The 13,663-nt window shown below is 35.2% G+C and overlaps 1 protein-coding gene across 3 annotated transcripts in view; it reads left to right on the top strand.

Moving 5' to 3' along the window:
- sugct (succinyl-CoA:glutarate-CoA transferase) overlaps nt 1-13,663 on the top strand; it is a 762,796-nt gene that overhangs the window by 98,591 nt on the left and 650,542 nt on the right. The gene's annotated exons all lie outside the window — the stretch shown is intronic.

The raw sequence follows: 13,663 nt of genomic DNA, 5'->3' as shown, positions 1-13,663 counted from the left end.
CACAGCACTTTTGAAAGCAGGTGTTATCATGTTGCTTCAGAGGAGACAAAGCATGTCAACTGTGTCTTGTTACTTAACAGAGCTTGATGCTGTACATGGTAGCCCTTCCCCCCACACCCTCCCATTCCTCTCTGCATCATCAATCATGCGTAGTTACTTTCTTGTGCATTAAGCTTCACAGGGGACTTTAATGACTTACCACTCTCCCCTCCCCATCCCACTCCATTTTGAATCTGCACACATGTCATTCATGTCCAAATTTTGGTGTAAGCATAGTCATGCTTGAATAAAAGAGACCCCTGGTGTGGAATTTTCCACTTGTGGCATCATGTCGATATTCAAAATGTTTTGGAACTTTGGATTTGGGATATTTAAGCTTGGCTTCCCACTGTTGTTTATTAATCTTTAGTAGACAGAAATCTTAATCTGGTTTGCTTTAAACAATAAGTCCCAATAGGTAAGTAGGCCCTAGGGCATTGCAAGTTTAATATGTAAGCAGGTGGATTTTTAAATCAGCCAGTGTAAAGATTTTAGAATAGAATTTCCTTGGTCATATTCCATTAATTAATCTTTAAGTAACATTTTTAGTAACCTGAAATCTTTCAGGGGAAAAGTTTAGAAACTATTTTAATTTTCAATTATTTTTAGCAGGGTGGCAAGGTGGTGCAGTGGTAGCACTGCTACCTCACAGTAAGGAGACCTGGGTTTGCTTCCCTGTGTGGAATTTGCATGTTCTCCCTGTGTCTGAATGGGTTTCCTCTGGTTTCCTCCCACAGTCCAAAGACATGCAGGTTAGGTGCATTGGCGATCCTAGATTGTCCCTTATGTGTTCTTGGTATGTGTGTGTGTGCCCTGCCCGGGATTTATTCCTGCCTTGTGCCCTGAGTTGGCTGGGATTGGCTCCAGCAGACCCCAATGACCCTGTGTTAGGATATAGTGGGTTAGATAATGGATGGATAGATAGATTATTTTGAGCTTAAAAAATAGATTTTATATAGTGTTGTAATGTGCATTTTAAAAGACAGACCACTGTCATAGATAATGCCTAAGGTGCGTGTTGATTCAGTAAAACCAATATTTGTTGAGTTCAGAATTGGAAGATTATTGTTGTGGTATGTATCATTTCCCCAAATAAATAACAGTTCTGTTTTTTCTGTATTTAAAGACAAGTAATTATCATTAATACACTCTTTTAATTCACACAACACTACTATTTAAGAAACACCATAGGAGAAATGTCAGTTGGTTTAAAAGAAAGTTATAGCTGCGTATCATCTGTGTATGAGGGAAAGTGAATTTTTGTTTTCTAATATTATTTCCCAGCAAGACACCATATCTAACTTTTGCAGATGATCACAGAGTATTGTCAACATATTTCTATACATACTGAAATCAAATTGATAAATATGACCTAAGTCATGAAAAGACCATGCCTGAATAATTTTCTAGCCCATGTAACAGAAAAGAGGGGTCAAAATTGTCAAAGGCCAAACTTAAATCCAATAACATGATTATGTCATCATTTCTTTCATCAAAAGATGTTAAAATGTCTGTACAATGCAAGTTAGTGCTGTTTCAATACAGTGACCCATGTGAAAATCGAACTGGCACCTCTGAAATAAATTGTATAATGTAAGGTGAGGCTGAAGCTGCATGGCAACTACTTCTTCAGGTATTTCAGAAAGAAAAGGTAATTTTGAACTAGATCTATAATTATTAAACATATTTGGTCTAGCTCAATTTTTTTCAACAATGGTCTGATAACAGACAATACTAACACATCAGGAATTGTGTCAGTTAGTCACTAACAACCGATTGATAATATTAAGTACTAGCCAACCCGCGACGTACCATACGCCGCATAATCAGGCCGGTTTTTTAATAATTTTTAAGCACAGGGAGAAAGAACATTTGAAAAATCTGTAATGTAATAAATCATCAAGAAAAGCAACATTATAACAATGCATGAAACGAACCAACACAGTAAAACAGTTTGCTATGGTGCACGCGTTCGTGCGTCGTAACCGAAAACTCGGTTTTTAAAGATTGCTTACTTCATTGTGTTTTAACCTCAGTTGTAAAGGATTGTTTTGAGGATCCCATGGGATACTCCTCGCAAACCGTTTAACACGCTGCAATATGGCGATTCACTGCCGCGAGAAACATGCCTCTATTTACAGTCAACGTGGCTCGGAGGTGCCAGGAGTTGGTGGGCGTGGCTCCTTCTGCGTGCGCCATAGGTGTCTTACTTGTCAGCGGCTCAGTGAGTCCACTCCCCTTCCAGCGTGCTTTCCATGGTTGTCTTGCCTTAGTGAATTATATATATAGATAGTTAATGCCAGAACATTGATTGAACTTTTCTCAATATAGATAGTTAATGCCAGAACAGTGATTGAACTTTTCTCTAGTTTTGTTGAGACTGGGTTCTAAGGGACAGGTAGTAGGTTTCATTTTAGAAATTAAAGCTATAATTTCCTTTCTTATCGTTAAATTGTTAAAGTGGTGTGCAAAAGGAGAGATAGGGTTTGACACTGGAATATTTAGTTTAAGAGAGGACATTAAAATTAAGGATCTTATTTCATATTTCTCTGTGTCAGTCAAATCATCTCCTATAGCAACTTCTGGTTCATCAGAAACAACAGCCCTCCCTTGAGAACCATTGGAGTACAAGGCTCTGGTATGAACTTGTGTTTATCATAGTTTGTACACAAAACACTAAATGAGGATTAGTGTGGAAGTAACCCCTGAGGAAGACAGGAATAGTTCAATCAATCAGTCTTTATTCAGTCACAGATGAGTACATGGATTCATGCTTTGCAAAGCAGATGAGCCAGATTTTCCAGTTTCAATCGGCTTTTCATATTCATTTTCCTCCCTCCCCCTTACTTATGAAATAGCATCTAAGCATTTCATCAATTCAGCCAACCGTTTCTTTTTTGTGTATCATTTTGGGTCATCTTTCCTGTGTCTAACGTAATTGTTCCTAAAAAGGAAGTTACTCAAGTTCAGCTTGCGTCACCTTATCTTATGACAGACACCTGTATGAATAACCTGTTGTTATAATAAAACAGCTTTTAATCCTTAGTAGCTTGCAAGCAATTAAATTTTTTTTCTCATTAGTCACTAGTTTGGTAGCAGGTGTCAGTCTAAGACAGTGATGGCGAACCTTTTGGGCTTGGCGTGTCAAAAATTCTGAAAATGCCTAAGCTGACTCTGTTGCCCCTGCTAAACAAAAGAGAAACAATTATTTACATATTCATTTATTAAAATAAAATACAGCCCAATCATATATGGTGCTATGTATTATAAAAGTAAAAGAAAAATCAGTGACTTACAATAGAAAATATTATATGTTCCCTGATAACTGGGCTTAAAATAGTGCACTAAAACATTACCCTACTTTTAACAGTAAATTTGAATTAAACTGAAAAAATATGAAACACATTGCTTTTGATTTGACATCAATAAATGGCTTTTTTGTTGCTGAGTTTGAATAGATAATAGATAATTGAAAGTAGGCGCTTTGTGCACTTCAAGCCCTAACAAACAGCAATAACTTCATCTGTCACTTGGTTTTTTTTGTCCGTTTTAATGTTGTTTAAGCTGAGAATAAGGTCTCGCAAAAGTATAATGGGAAAATAAGCCAGTTTTAGGAAGTATTCAGAGAGACAATTGAGAAAAATGTAAAACAGCACACACTTAGAAATGCAGACTTCTTGCACTTTGCAGAAGAGTAACCATGGAGAGAAAAGAATGTCAGCACTACCCTTTGCAACTCTATAGAGACACTATATCGAAATAGTCTTTTAGGTAAATAAATTCCTACCCACTGCAGCAGTGTTGTTTTGGGATGTTCTGAACTATGCAATGAAAAAGAAGGGATAACCCTTATCTTATATGTATCCTGTATGTATGTGAATATATCACAAACGTAGTATGTACGAGATACGTATGAGATAAGGATTATCCAATAATTTTTTGAAGTCAACTGAACTTGGTGGCTGCCATGCTGAAAGATGGTGTGCTGATAAGGTTGGCGGGAATCCATTTTAAGCCCTGGCTGTTGCAGGATCTTATATTTTTGTTATTTCTTATATTTTTGTGCATTCTGTTTCTTTGGTAACTTGGGTCTTGGTGAAGGCAGCTATGTCACCTAAAACGTTGTGGCATGTCATAGGTTTGTCATCACTGGTCTAAGTTAGCCTTTCTTCCTCCAAAAGGCCTGCACACCCTCCACTCTTTCCATTAAATCCATCAAAGACTGCACATCACTTTCTCAATATCACTTCTCACAGCTCTTCACTTATTCCCATTCAGTATTCCATACATGGCAAGTTCCTTTCTGACAAGCCTCCATGGGATCACCTTGGAACCAACTCTGAATGATGTTTACAAAGACATCATCTTGTGCTCTTATAGGAAGATTTTGGTTGATTTGTGAAACTCAGAACTAATGTTCCTAGGTCAGAGAACTCAGTGAGTTATGAAAAAGAGTTTGCTGCTTCAAAAAATTATAATCATTGAACCTGTCAAGGAGAACATTCAAAAAGAGCCTGCTGAGCATCGCCAAACAGCAGAGTGGTGAGGATGGTGGCCCAATTTCTTCAGTCCCAGTGCATCATTATGGTGGTGCACATTTTCTACAGCATAACTCTAACATGAAAAGGGACATGGACATTCTCCTCAGGGTAAAGGAGGTAGCGGGACATTTTGCTGTTGATCCATTTTTATAAAACCCAACTTCTAGTACCACTTGTCACATTCCGGAGTTGCACAAAGAATAGTCTAAAAGGTCTTTCTAAGCACAGTTTTCTCTTGAAGTCTTTTAAAGGCAGACCACAAATGTGATAAGCATCTTCACTCATTTGGCTCCATTTGTCTGTTTGTGGAAATTAAAAGAATTCACAGGCATCTCCATCAGCTTTGACATGCTCCGAGAATGATCTACAAGACAGAAACCTTAGACGAGTTCTGAATCAATTATACATTAAGTTACCAAGCTTTTAAAGGTTCCCATTACTGTGAGCTAACTTTGCCCACACTTTCCTGTAGCTGATCACATAGTGTCATACTGCTATCTTTCTGAGAGTGTGTTTTTTCTGTATTTGAATCAGCTCTAAAATCCAAAAGCACAGCCAGATTGTTCACAATATATCATAAAGCTGCATAAATTATAGAGAGTGTTTCCAATAGTGCTTACAGGACCATGTTAGCGATGTGGAATACATTATGATAAGTAGGACAATGGATATGGTGAGCACAGAAGCCTGTGGAGTGGAACTGGGTGTAACCGCCTAGGGTGCAGATATTGGTAGTAAAGCAAATATTCAAAGGATGAATATTCAAAGGGAGAATCGTTCTGTGTAAAACATCTAAACCTTTTAGTGCTTAGCATCAGGATAAGGTGTTTCTTTTCATTTTTTCAGACATCTAATTAAACTGCTCAGGGAAGTGAGTGGGATGTGCTTTGCTATAATTGTATGAAATGAGGCTCTTCCTCAAGTGAGATCAGTTTCCCCAGGTCAAAACCATTACAGTTGTGTAACTTTTGTGTTGAAATACTGTATATGTAATTATACTTTGGAAAGAATAGAATTTTCCTCAAAATTAAATTAAGAAAACATAGGTAAATGTAATTTAGGAAAACATTTCTAATAATTTGTTTGCAACCAAATAGTTTTAAGTAGTGAAACCTGTAACCTGTAATTACTTTTTTTCCCTCTTCATTTAGCTTTTTTTTCTTCTTTGCAATGCAGGCTACTCACTCACAGATATCTTACAATGACATATCAGTCATTCCTACTACCATACTGGTAGGTGTTCCACTTCACTTTTAATTCAGGATTCATGCCTCTGTATAATGCTCTACTGCTGTCCAATGATAGCACATTTTTAGATTGACACCTGTTCCCACAGTGTTTGGGGATGCACAGATTTCTACAAAGAATATGTTTGTGATTTCTTTACAGTATGTATTGCACTCAAGATGCTTTACTGAAGCTTAGATCACCTTCAGATAAGAACGTAAGATACACAATAAGGAGGAGTCCATTTAACCCAAACATGCTTATGTCATACCAAATAATCCAGCCTATATCTTCCTAAAGGCTATGAACTAGTCACAGAAAAGCAAATTTCTGCAAGCTTATCTGTGTTTTACCTATCCTCTAAGTTGAGAAGTAGCCACAGATCCTGTTTTTTTATTAAAAAGGTCTGTTGTGTCTTCTGCATTATGAGTCTGGGCAAAAGGCCATACAGGTAATTTGCTCTTTTGTGTGAAAAAACACAGTTGTTTCTGTCTTTAATTTTTTTTTCATCATCTTTATTATATTTATTCTTGTGCAACTTCCAAATTCTTGGAAAAGCAACCTGACCTTTTATAGCATAAGTAAACTACTGCATGTTTACATTACATACCCCAAATGCATTACTATAGATAAGATAGTATATACAATGATATTAAACTTCATTAATTCATATTTCTCGTAAACCTGTTACAAGTGAACACCAGGAGTCAACAACCTTTTTCTTAATTAATAGATCATTACAAGTTATTGGGGTTTTGTTATGCTGGTATGTACATTAGGGACTCATATTTGGTCACTGTCAAGTTTGACAATGTTTTAGTTGTCAGGCTGAGTCAGGTTTAATCTTTAAGAGTCCATAAGCTCTTTATTTTGTTGTCTTTCTGAAGAGCATAGTAAATGTGCAACAGGGTTCATTCAATACCATCATACATGTTTGGATCATGTTATAGTAAAAATGAACATTTTCTGATTTGTTAGTATTTCATCTGGTTACACTGAACTGTTGTGTGGTAAGTAATTCCAGACACATATACTCACTTGCCATGGTCATTGATATTGTCGGGAGTGCTGGCTATGTTGTATAGCACTCTTTCTACCTGTCATGAATTGCAGTATTTGAAGTATTGGCTTTGTGACCTTGGTTTTTATGAGATAGTCGTAAGCATCAAGCTAGTCATGCAATCTCTGTAGTGAAAATAAGACAATATAGAGTATTCAAAACCTTTCATGCTTTTTATAACCAAAGTAAATTGTACTTCTTTAACTTAATTTTAGTTACTATTTGATGTTATCTTGCCATTATGCAAAGATTTAGTCATGTTTTGAAGATGCAGTTGATTAATAAATTTATGTGGATATACTTCACATGCAAACATTGAAGCAGCGTATGACTTTAATAAATAAGTATGTTAACTCGATGACTTTACTTTCCTTGACTTTTGATTTCACATGTCTGCAGTTACACGGTTTTGGTATAGTCTACCAGTCAACCCACTTATATGCATCTACAAGCAGCCTCTTAAAATTAACTTTGACAGCACCCTTGATGTGTTGCAGTTGTTGTAACAGATGTTTCTATGAAACAAGAGTTTGAAAGGGAATAGTTGATTCATTTTCCCCCCAAATTGTCATTTCTTTATTTTTTTAAACAACTTTTCCTCCTTTTTGCCTTGAGCTGCAAATCAATGCCAATAAGAAATGGCTGCCAGCTGTTGTTAACTAAGTCATATTTTGGAAATCCTCTATCAGAATGTTTTAGTGCAGTATGGGGATATTTATATGAATGTAGATATAATTCATAAAATAGTTATTTGGTCATTTGTTTTTTGCATTTTTTTCATGTTCTTGTTTAAAGCTTAAAGTGATTTAAGTTCATGGAAAAACATGAGTGATTGTATCAAATAATTTTATCTAAAGTCCAGTTTTAACTGTATGATTTCATAAAATACAATATGTGTTTCAGTTTTTAGATTTTTTGTAGATAGAGATCAGTAATTTTTCAAATATGTTCAAACAAGCACAATTTCTTAAGTAATATGTGATATGAACTTTGACATCAACTTATGTCTGGTAAATGTACAGAATAATTACAAACATAAAAAACAAAATGAGCATCAGCTTCCTCTTATGCGTCATAAAGCAGTTTAAGCTGAGCACATACTTGAGCTGTAAAACGACTTAAATTTCACCTTACTTAATATTGTTAGCTTAGCCATTTGACTCAGTTCACATGTTTAAATAGTTTAAATATAAATTATGTTGTTCCAATGTGAAACTAAATTTTTATTTCATATATTTTTAATTTCAGGTTAATGCATACTATATAATTGTCAAATGGAATCAAGAGATTAAGTGAGTTTATTGACAAGACAAATTTTAATATTTAAACATAGGGTACAAGCATCAAAAAAGAGGGAAAAAACTCCCTTCTTGGGGATGTGTCTAATTCCTGGTCAGTTCGTCACTTTCACAAAGCAGAAAAAAAATCATATTTCCATCCCTTTATCTATCTGTCACTCAGCCTCTGAACCAACTCTTTTCTGGTCTGTATTGTGGAAAACCATAGTCTATCCTGGAGCAGTGGACACAAGACATGGAACAGACTATAACAGGAAATACTTGTGCACAAAGAAGAATAAGACATTGCATTTATATAACTCTTTTTCAAGACACTCAAAGTGCTTTACATAGATATTGTGGAGACACTTCAACTACCACCAATGTGCAACATCCACCTGAATGATGCAAGGGCATCCATTTTGCATCAGTGCACTCAGCAAAATTAGTTATTAGGTGCTGAAAAGGTGAAAGCGATAGTTAGTCAATTAGAGACAGGGGATGATTAGAAGGCCAGAATGATGAGGTCATGAGGGGCAATTTAGCCAGGATACTGAGAAATACCCTACTCCTTATGAAGAATGCACAGGGATCTTTTATGACCACAGAGAGTCAGGACCTTGGTTTTACATCATATCTGAAGGACAATGCTATTTTTACAGCACATTGGCCCCGTTGCTATGACCAGAAGAGGGAAGGTAGCTAGATAGCCGAGGTCTCCAGGAATATGAATGTGTCTGGCTTATCTCTGACTACTTTCCTACAATCTGGCTGTGGTTCTACTGATGGAACAATATTTCTGTTTTTCATTTATGTTAATTTGTTTCTACTTTGTTTTTTATGTGTTTCTGTATTCTCATATGTGATGGCTCTGTATGTAAGGAATGGTATAATCTTGCGTTTTTTCTTCAAAGTTGACATGTGTGCTTGCAATTGGTGATAAGCAAGTGCTAAGCAAGAACAAAGTATTTTGTAATATTGTGTTGTATTTCTGAGGTGACAATGATAGATTGGCCATCCAGGCTTGTGAAGAGGATTACTTGCATTCTGTTTTGTGTGTATCTCTTTTTTGACAGCCATTGCATGCCCAGCTTACCTGGAAAAAGGGTGTGTGTTTGAATTTCTCCTTTTCCTACATGGTTTATCTGGGAGTTTTTTCTAGTCTATTTAGAGAGTCAAAACTGAGGGGCTATCAAAACAGAGCCTGATAAAGCCTGTTGAGGCATTCCTAGCGTGATTTTGGGCAATACAAAAATAAATTATTGTTATTGTTATTTTCACTGCACTGGGGCATTGGGATCCACACTCAGACCACAGGGCAAGCACCCTCTGTTGGCCTCACCAGCACCTTTTCCAAAATGACACTCAGTTTCCAGTAAATAAAACATCTATGAAAAGGAACCACAGTACCCAGAGTAAACCAAGCAAACTGGAAGAGATGATGCAAACATCACACCGAAGCAGTATCAGCTGGTCATTGAAATAAAATTCAAATACTTTGAACTGGTAATAATTCTTGCTGTGCCACTATGGTTCTTAATTTCATATGTTGCATTTATTTTCTTTTTTATCTATTTATTTATTTTATTACAATCAATACATAGCAATCAAGTTTTACAAAAAAAAGAATTATGTTAAGAACAGATCGATCCCCACCCCTGAGAGAGAGAGCAAGCCAAACGGTGTAAAATTTAAGGCTTGTAAAAATACCTAAATTAATAAATTCTCTGTGCTTTATAAACTTATTTTAAAATATTACTGATTAGATCCTGCCATGTTTTGAAAAAAGTCTGTACAGATCCTCTAACTGAGTATTTGATTTTTTCCAATTTTAAATAGTATAACACATCAGTTTCCCACTGACTTAAAAGAGGAGAGTTTGGGTTCTTCCAGTTTATCAGAATAAGTCTGCGTGCCAACAGTGTAGTGAATGCAATCACAATTTGTTTGTCTTTCTCCACTTTAAGCCTCTCTGGAAGAACCCCAAACACAGCTGTTAATGGGTTAGGAGGGATTGTGAGTCCAAGGCTGTCTGAGAGGTAATTAAAATTTTTGTCCAGAATAATGTTAATTTGGTGCAGGCCCAGAACATGTGACCCAGTGAGGCTGGGGCTTGGTTGCAACGTTCGCAGGTTGGATCATGCCCTGGAAACATTTTGGAGAGTTTTAGTCGAGACAGATGTGCTCGATATATAATTTTGAGTTGTATAATTGTATGCTTTGCATATGGAGCTCGAGTGAATTCTCTGCATTGCTACTTTCCACTCCTTTTCTGATATATTAATTGAGAGGTCATTTTCCCAGTGTCCTCTTGGATCTTTGAAAGGAAGGGATTGTAAAATGATTTTATATATTGTAGAGATGGAGTCTAATTCCTCAAAATTGAGCAATTTTTTTCCAGCGTGGATGAGGGTGCAAGATGAGGAAAATCTGGAAGGTTCTGTTTAACAAAGTTCCTGATTTGAAGATAGTGAAAGAAATGTGTAGCTGGAATGTTAAATTTGGAATGTAATTGTTCATAGGATGCAAAGACGTTGTCTATATAAAGATCTCTAAGCAAGTTAATTCCAAATTTTTCCAGATATTAAAAACTGCATATGTTTGTGAAGGTTGAAAGAGGTGGTTCTCTTGCAGGGTGCCACAGAAAGAAGCTTCTCCGTCTTAAAATGCTTTCTACATTGGTTCCAGATTCTAAGTGAGTGGAGCACAATTGGGTTATTAGTGTATTGTCGATAACGTGTGTTTATTGGAGCACAGAGCAGGGAATACAAAGAAGTACTGCAGGATTTTACTTCTATTGCGGTCCAAGCCTGTGTATGTTCTTCTATTTGTGTCCAGGTTCTTATCGACTGTATATTTGCCGCCCAGTAATAAAACTGGAAGTTAGGTAGAGCCATGCCGCCTTCTGCCTTTTGTCTTTGTAGGGTCGCTCTTTTGATGCGTGGATGTTTAGAATTCCAAATAAATGAGGTTATTGTTGAATCTAATTGCTTAAAGAACGATTTATTAATGTATATTGGTATGTTTTGAAATAAAAAAAGGAGCTTAGGAAGAATATTCATCTTAACAGTGTTAATTCTTCCAGCTAGTGTGAGATGAAGGGTTGACCATCTATGCAAGTCTTGTTTAATTTTTTCCATGCAGACGACGAAATTTTGTTGATATAGAGCTTTATGTTTACTTGTGATGTTTACCCCTAGGTATTTAAACTGTTCTGCAATGATAAAAGGTAGGGTGTCTAATCTAATATTATATGCTTGAGAATTCACCGGAAAGAGTACACTTTTATTCAGATTAATTCTGAGACCAGAGAGCTTTTGAAATTCTGTGAGTGCTGCTAAGACTGCAGGCACAGAATTTTCTGGGTCCGATATATACAGTACCATGTCATCTGCATATAATGAGATTTTCTGTTCCAGTCCTTATGTTGCATTTATTTTCTATTAGGTAAATTTAGTAGTGTAATTTGGAACAAGATTATCAACTGCTGTTGTTCATCAATTTTTACACGTTTTGAGTTATAAGAAAAATGATGATTTCTTAAATATTTTTAAATGAAGTTTGCTTAGTTCCATATAAATCATTTCAAATTCATTATTCTATTATTATATGCCTCCAAACTCATCAGTTAATTAGTGACATATGTGGTCTGTTAAATAAACTCATCAATTTGCAGTGAAGCAATGTGCTTGCTGCAGGCTCCAATTGCACCTAATGAATATATATATCATTAAAATCTATTTTTTATTTAATGGCACTATACTGTTTTTCAGTGTCTTTTAATGTGTAATTTAGTATGCACTGTAGTTAAGCTAATCAATTCATATATATCATTATATACCAAGTGTATTGTAAAAATGTTGAATTTGTGTTTGGCACTACAAAGGCAATTCTTGATTTGACTTGATGAAAGATTAAGTAGACAGACATCCCTTAATGAACTCATTGTGAATTGAATTAAGAAAACAAATACCAGGAGTCCAATAAGATTACCATTTCTTTGATAATTACTGTCATAGTCCTCCAAAATCATTCTTAATAACACTATATTGGTAAATCTAAAAACTTTTAATCTAGAACCGTTCAATTTTACTTTCTTCCGCACATTAAGGCTGTCTCTAGAATTAACTAATAGACTGTGAAGTCATAAATTGGAGATTGCAAGATCTAGTATTTATTCCATAATTGTACAATCTCCGCTTACTGTATATGTGATTAAAGCTATAAAATTATCAGGACAAACACACTGAACATCATGACTGCCTAACTACAGACTTGTGTTTATTAATCTCCAGATGAACAGAATCAACTTTCTAGAATTTCCTTACCTGGATTATTGAGCATGCATCGAGACATTTTACTGTTTACATAGCACAATGCCTTACACTTGTGATCACTGTTGTCCACTATGTTTCTTTATGTCTTCTACAAAGTACTATATTCAGAGACAATATATATTTCATGTCATTTTTCCCCAGATTTACATATGAAAGACTGAAAAACAGGATGTTATAATATTTTATATCAATTGAGCTGTGGGTAACATTAAATTGCCCTGTGTTACTTTGCCCATGTATTATCAGCAATCTTTAACAAAGGCAAATCAAATTTCTTAGGGAATTGCAAATTGCTTTCACCATTTTAATGCTCTCTCATATGCACAGTATACCTATTTTAAAAGTAGAACACAGATTAAAATAATGTTACAGTCAGTATGTAACAAAGTACCGAATGATTCTTCTTTTTATCATAACTATTATATTACCTATTCACAATGTTTGATTATCTTCTTTGTGAAGCACCTTGTGACTGTGCTCCTTGTAAGGGCTAAAGAATGATTGAATGACCACGTTTATGTTTTACAGTTACTTTGCTCTTGTTGTTTAATTTGTTTTTACTGTAGCAACTGATACATTCTCAGATGAAAATGAATGCTTTGTTAAGTGGTCATAATAGAAAAAATGATAAAGTAACTAAGAGTACAAAACATTGACCAATAATATGAAATCAAATTATGCTGTGTGAGTAAAACACAAATAATGTCATAACTTCCGTAGAAAAATTAACAAACCCAGTTGGAATCTTAAGCCATAGGCAATAAAGCTTGAATTCTGGAAATAACTGCAAAAAAATTTATCGGAGTCCATTTAAATTTAGAATTTCTAACTGTAACCATCTAGTTATTCCAGGAACACGATGGTTAAAGAAGTAAATAAATTAGTAAATGCTTTGAGTCAATTATCCTAAGCCAACAGAAGGTTATCTTGTAACATATGAAGATTGTATAAAATTAGATATTGTTCATTTGGCATGATATTACTATGGATTCTCTTTGTAAGATTCTTTGAATAAAAAACTCTGATAAATAAATAAATGTAAATTGATATTATTGATTATTTTGTTTTTACTGTTTTCTCACTGGTTAATTATTGTATGGTCATATGTTTGATACATAGCTCATTACACGGCTTTGGACAACATAACAGAAAATAGCATTTCTTAGGTTCATCATTCAATCT

This window comes from Polypterus senegalus, chromosome 5 (genome assembly GCF_016835505.1).
Source record: "Polypterus senegalus isolate Bchr_013 chromosome 5, ASM1683550v1, whole genome shotgun sequence".
Lineage (NCBI taxonomy): Eukaryota > Metazoa > Chordata > Cladistia > Polypteriformes > Polypteridae > Polypterus > Polypterus senegalus.
This window is presented reverse-complemented; position numbering and strand designations above follow the sequence as displayed.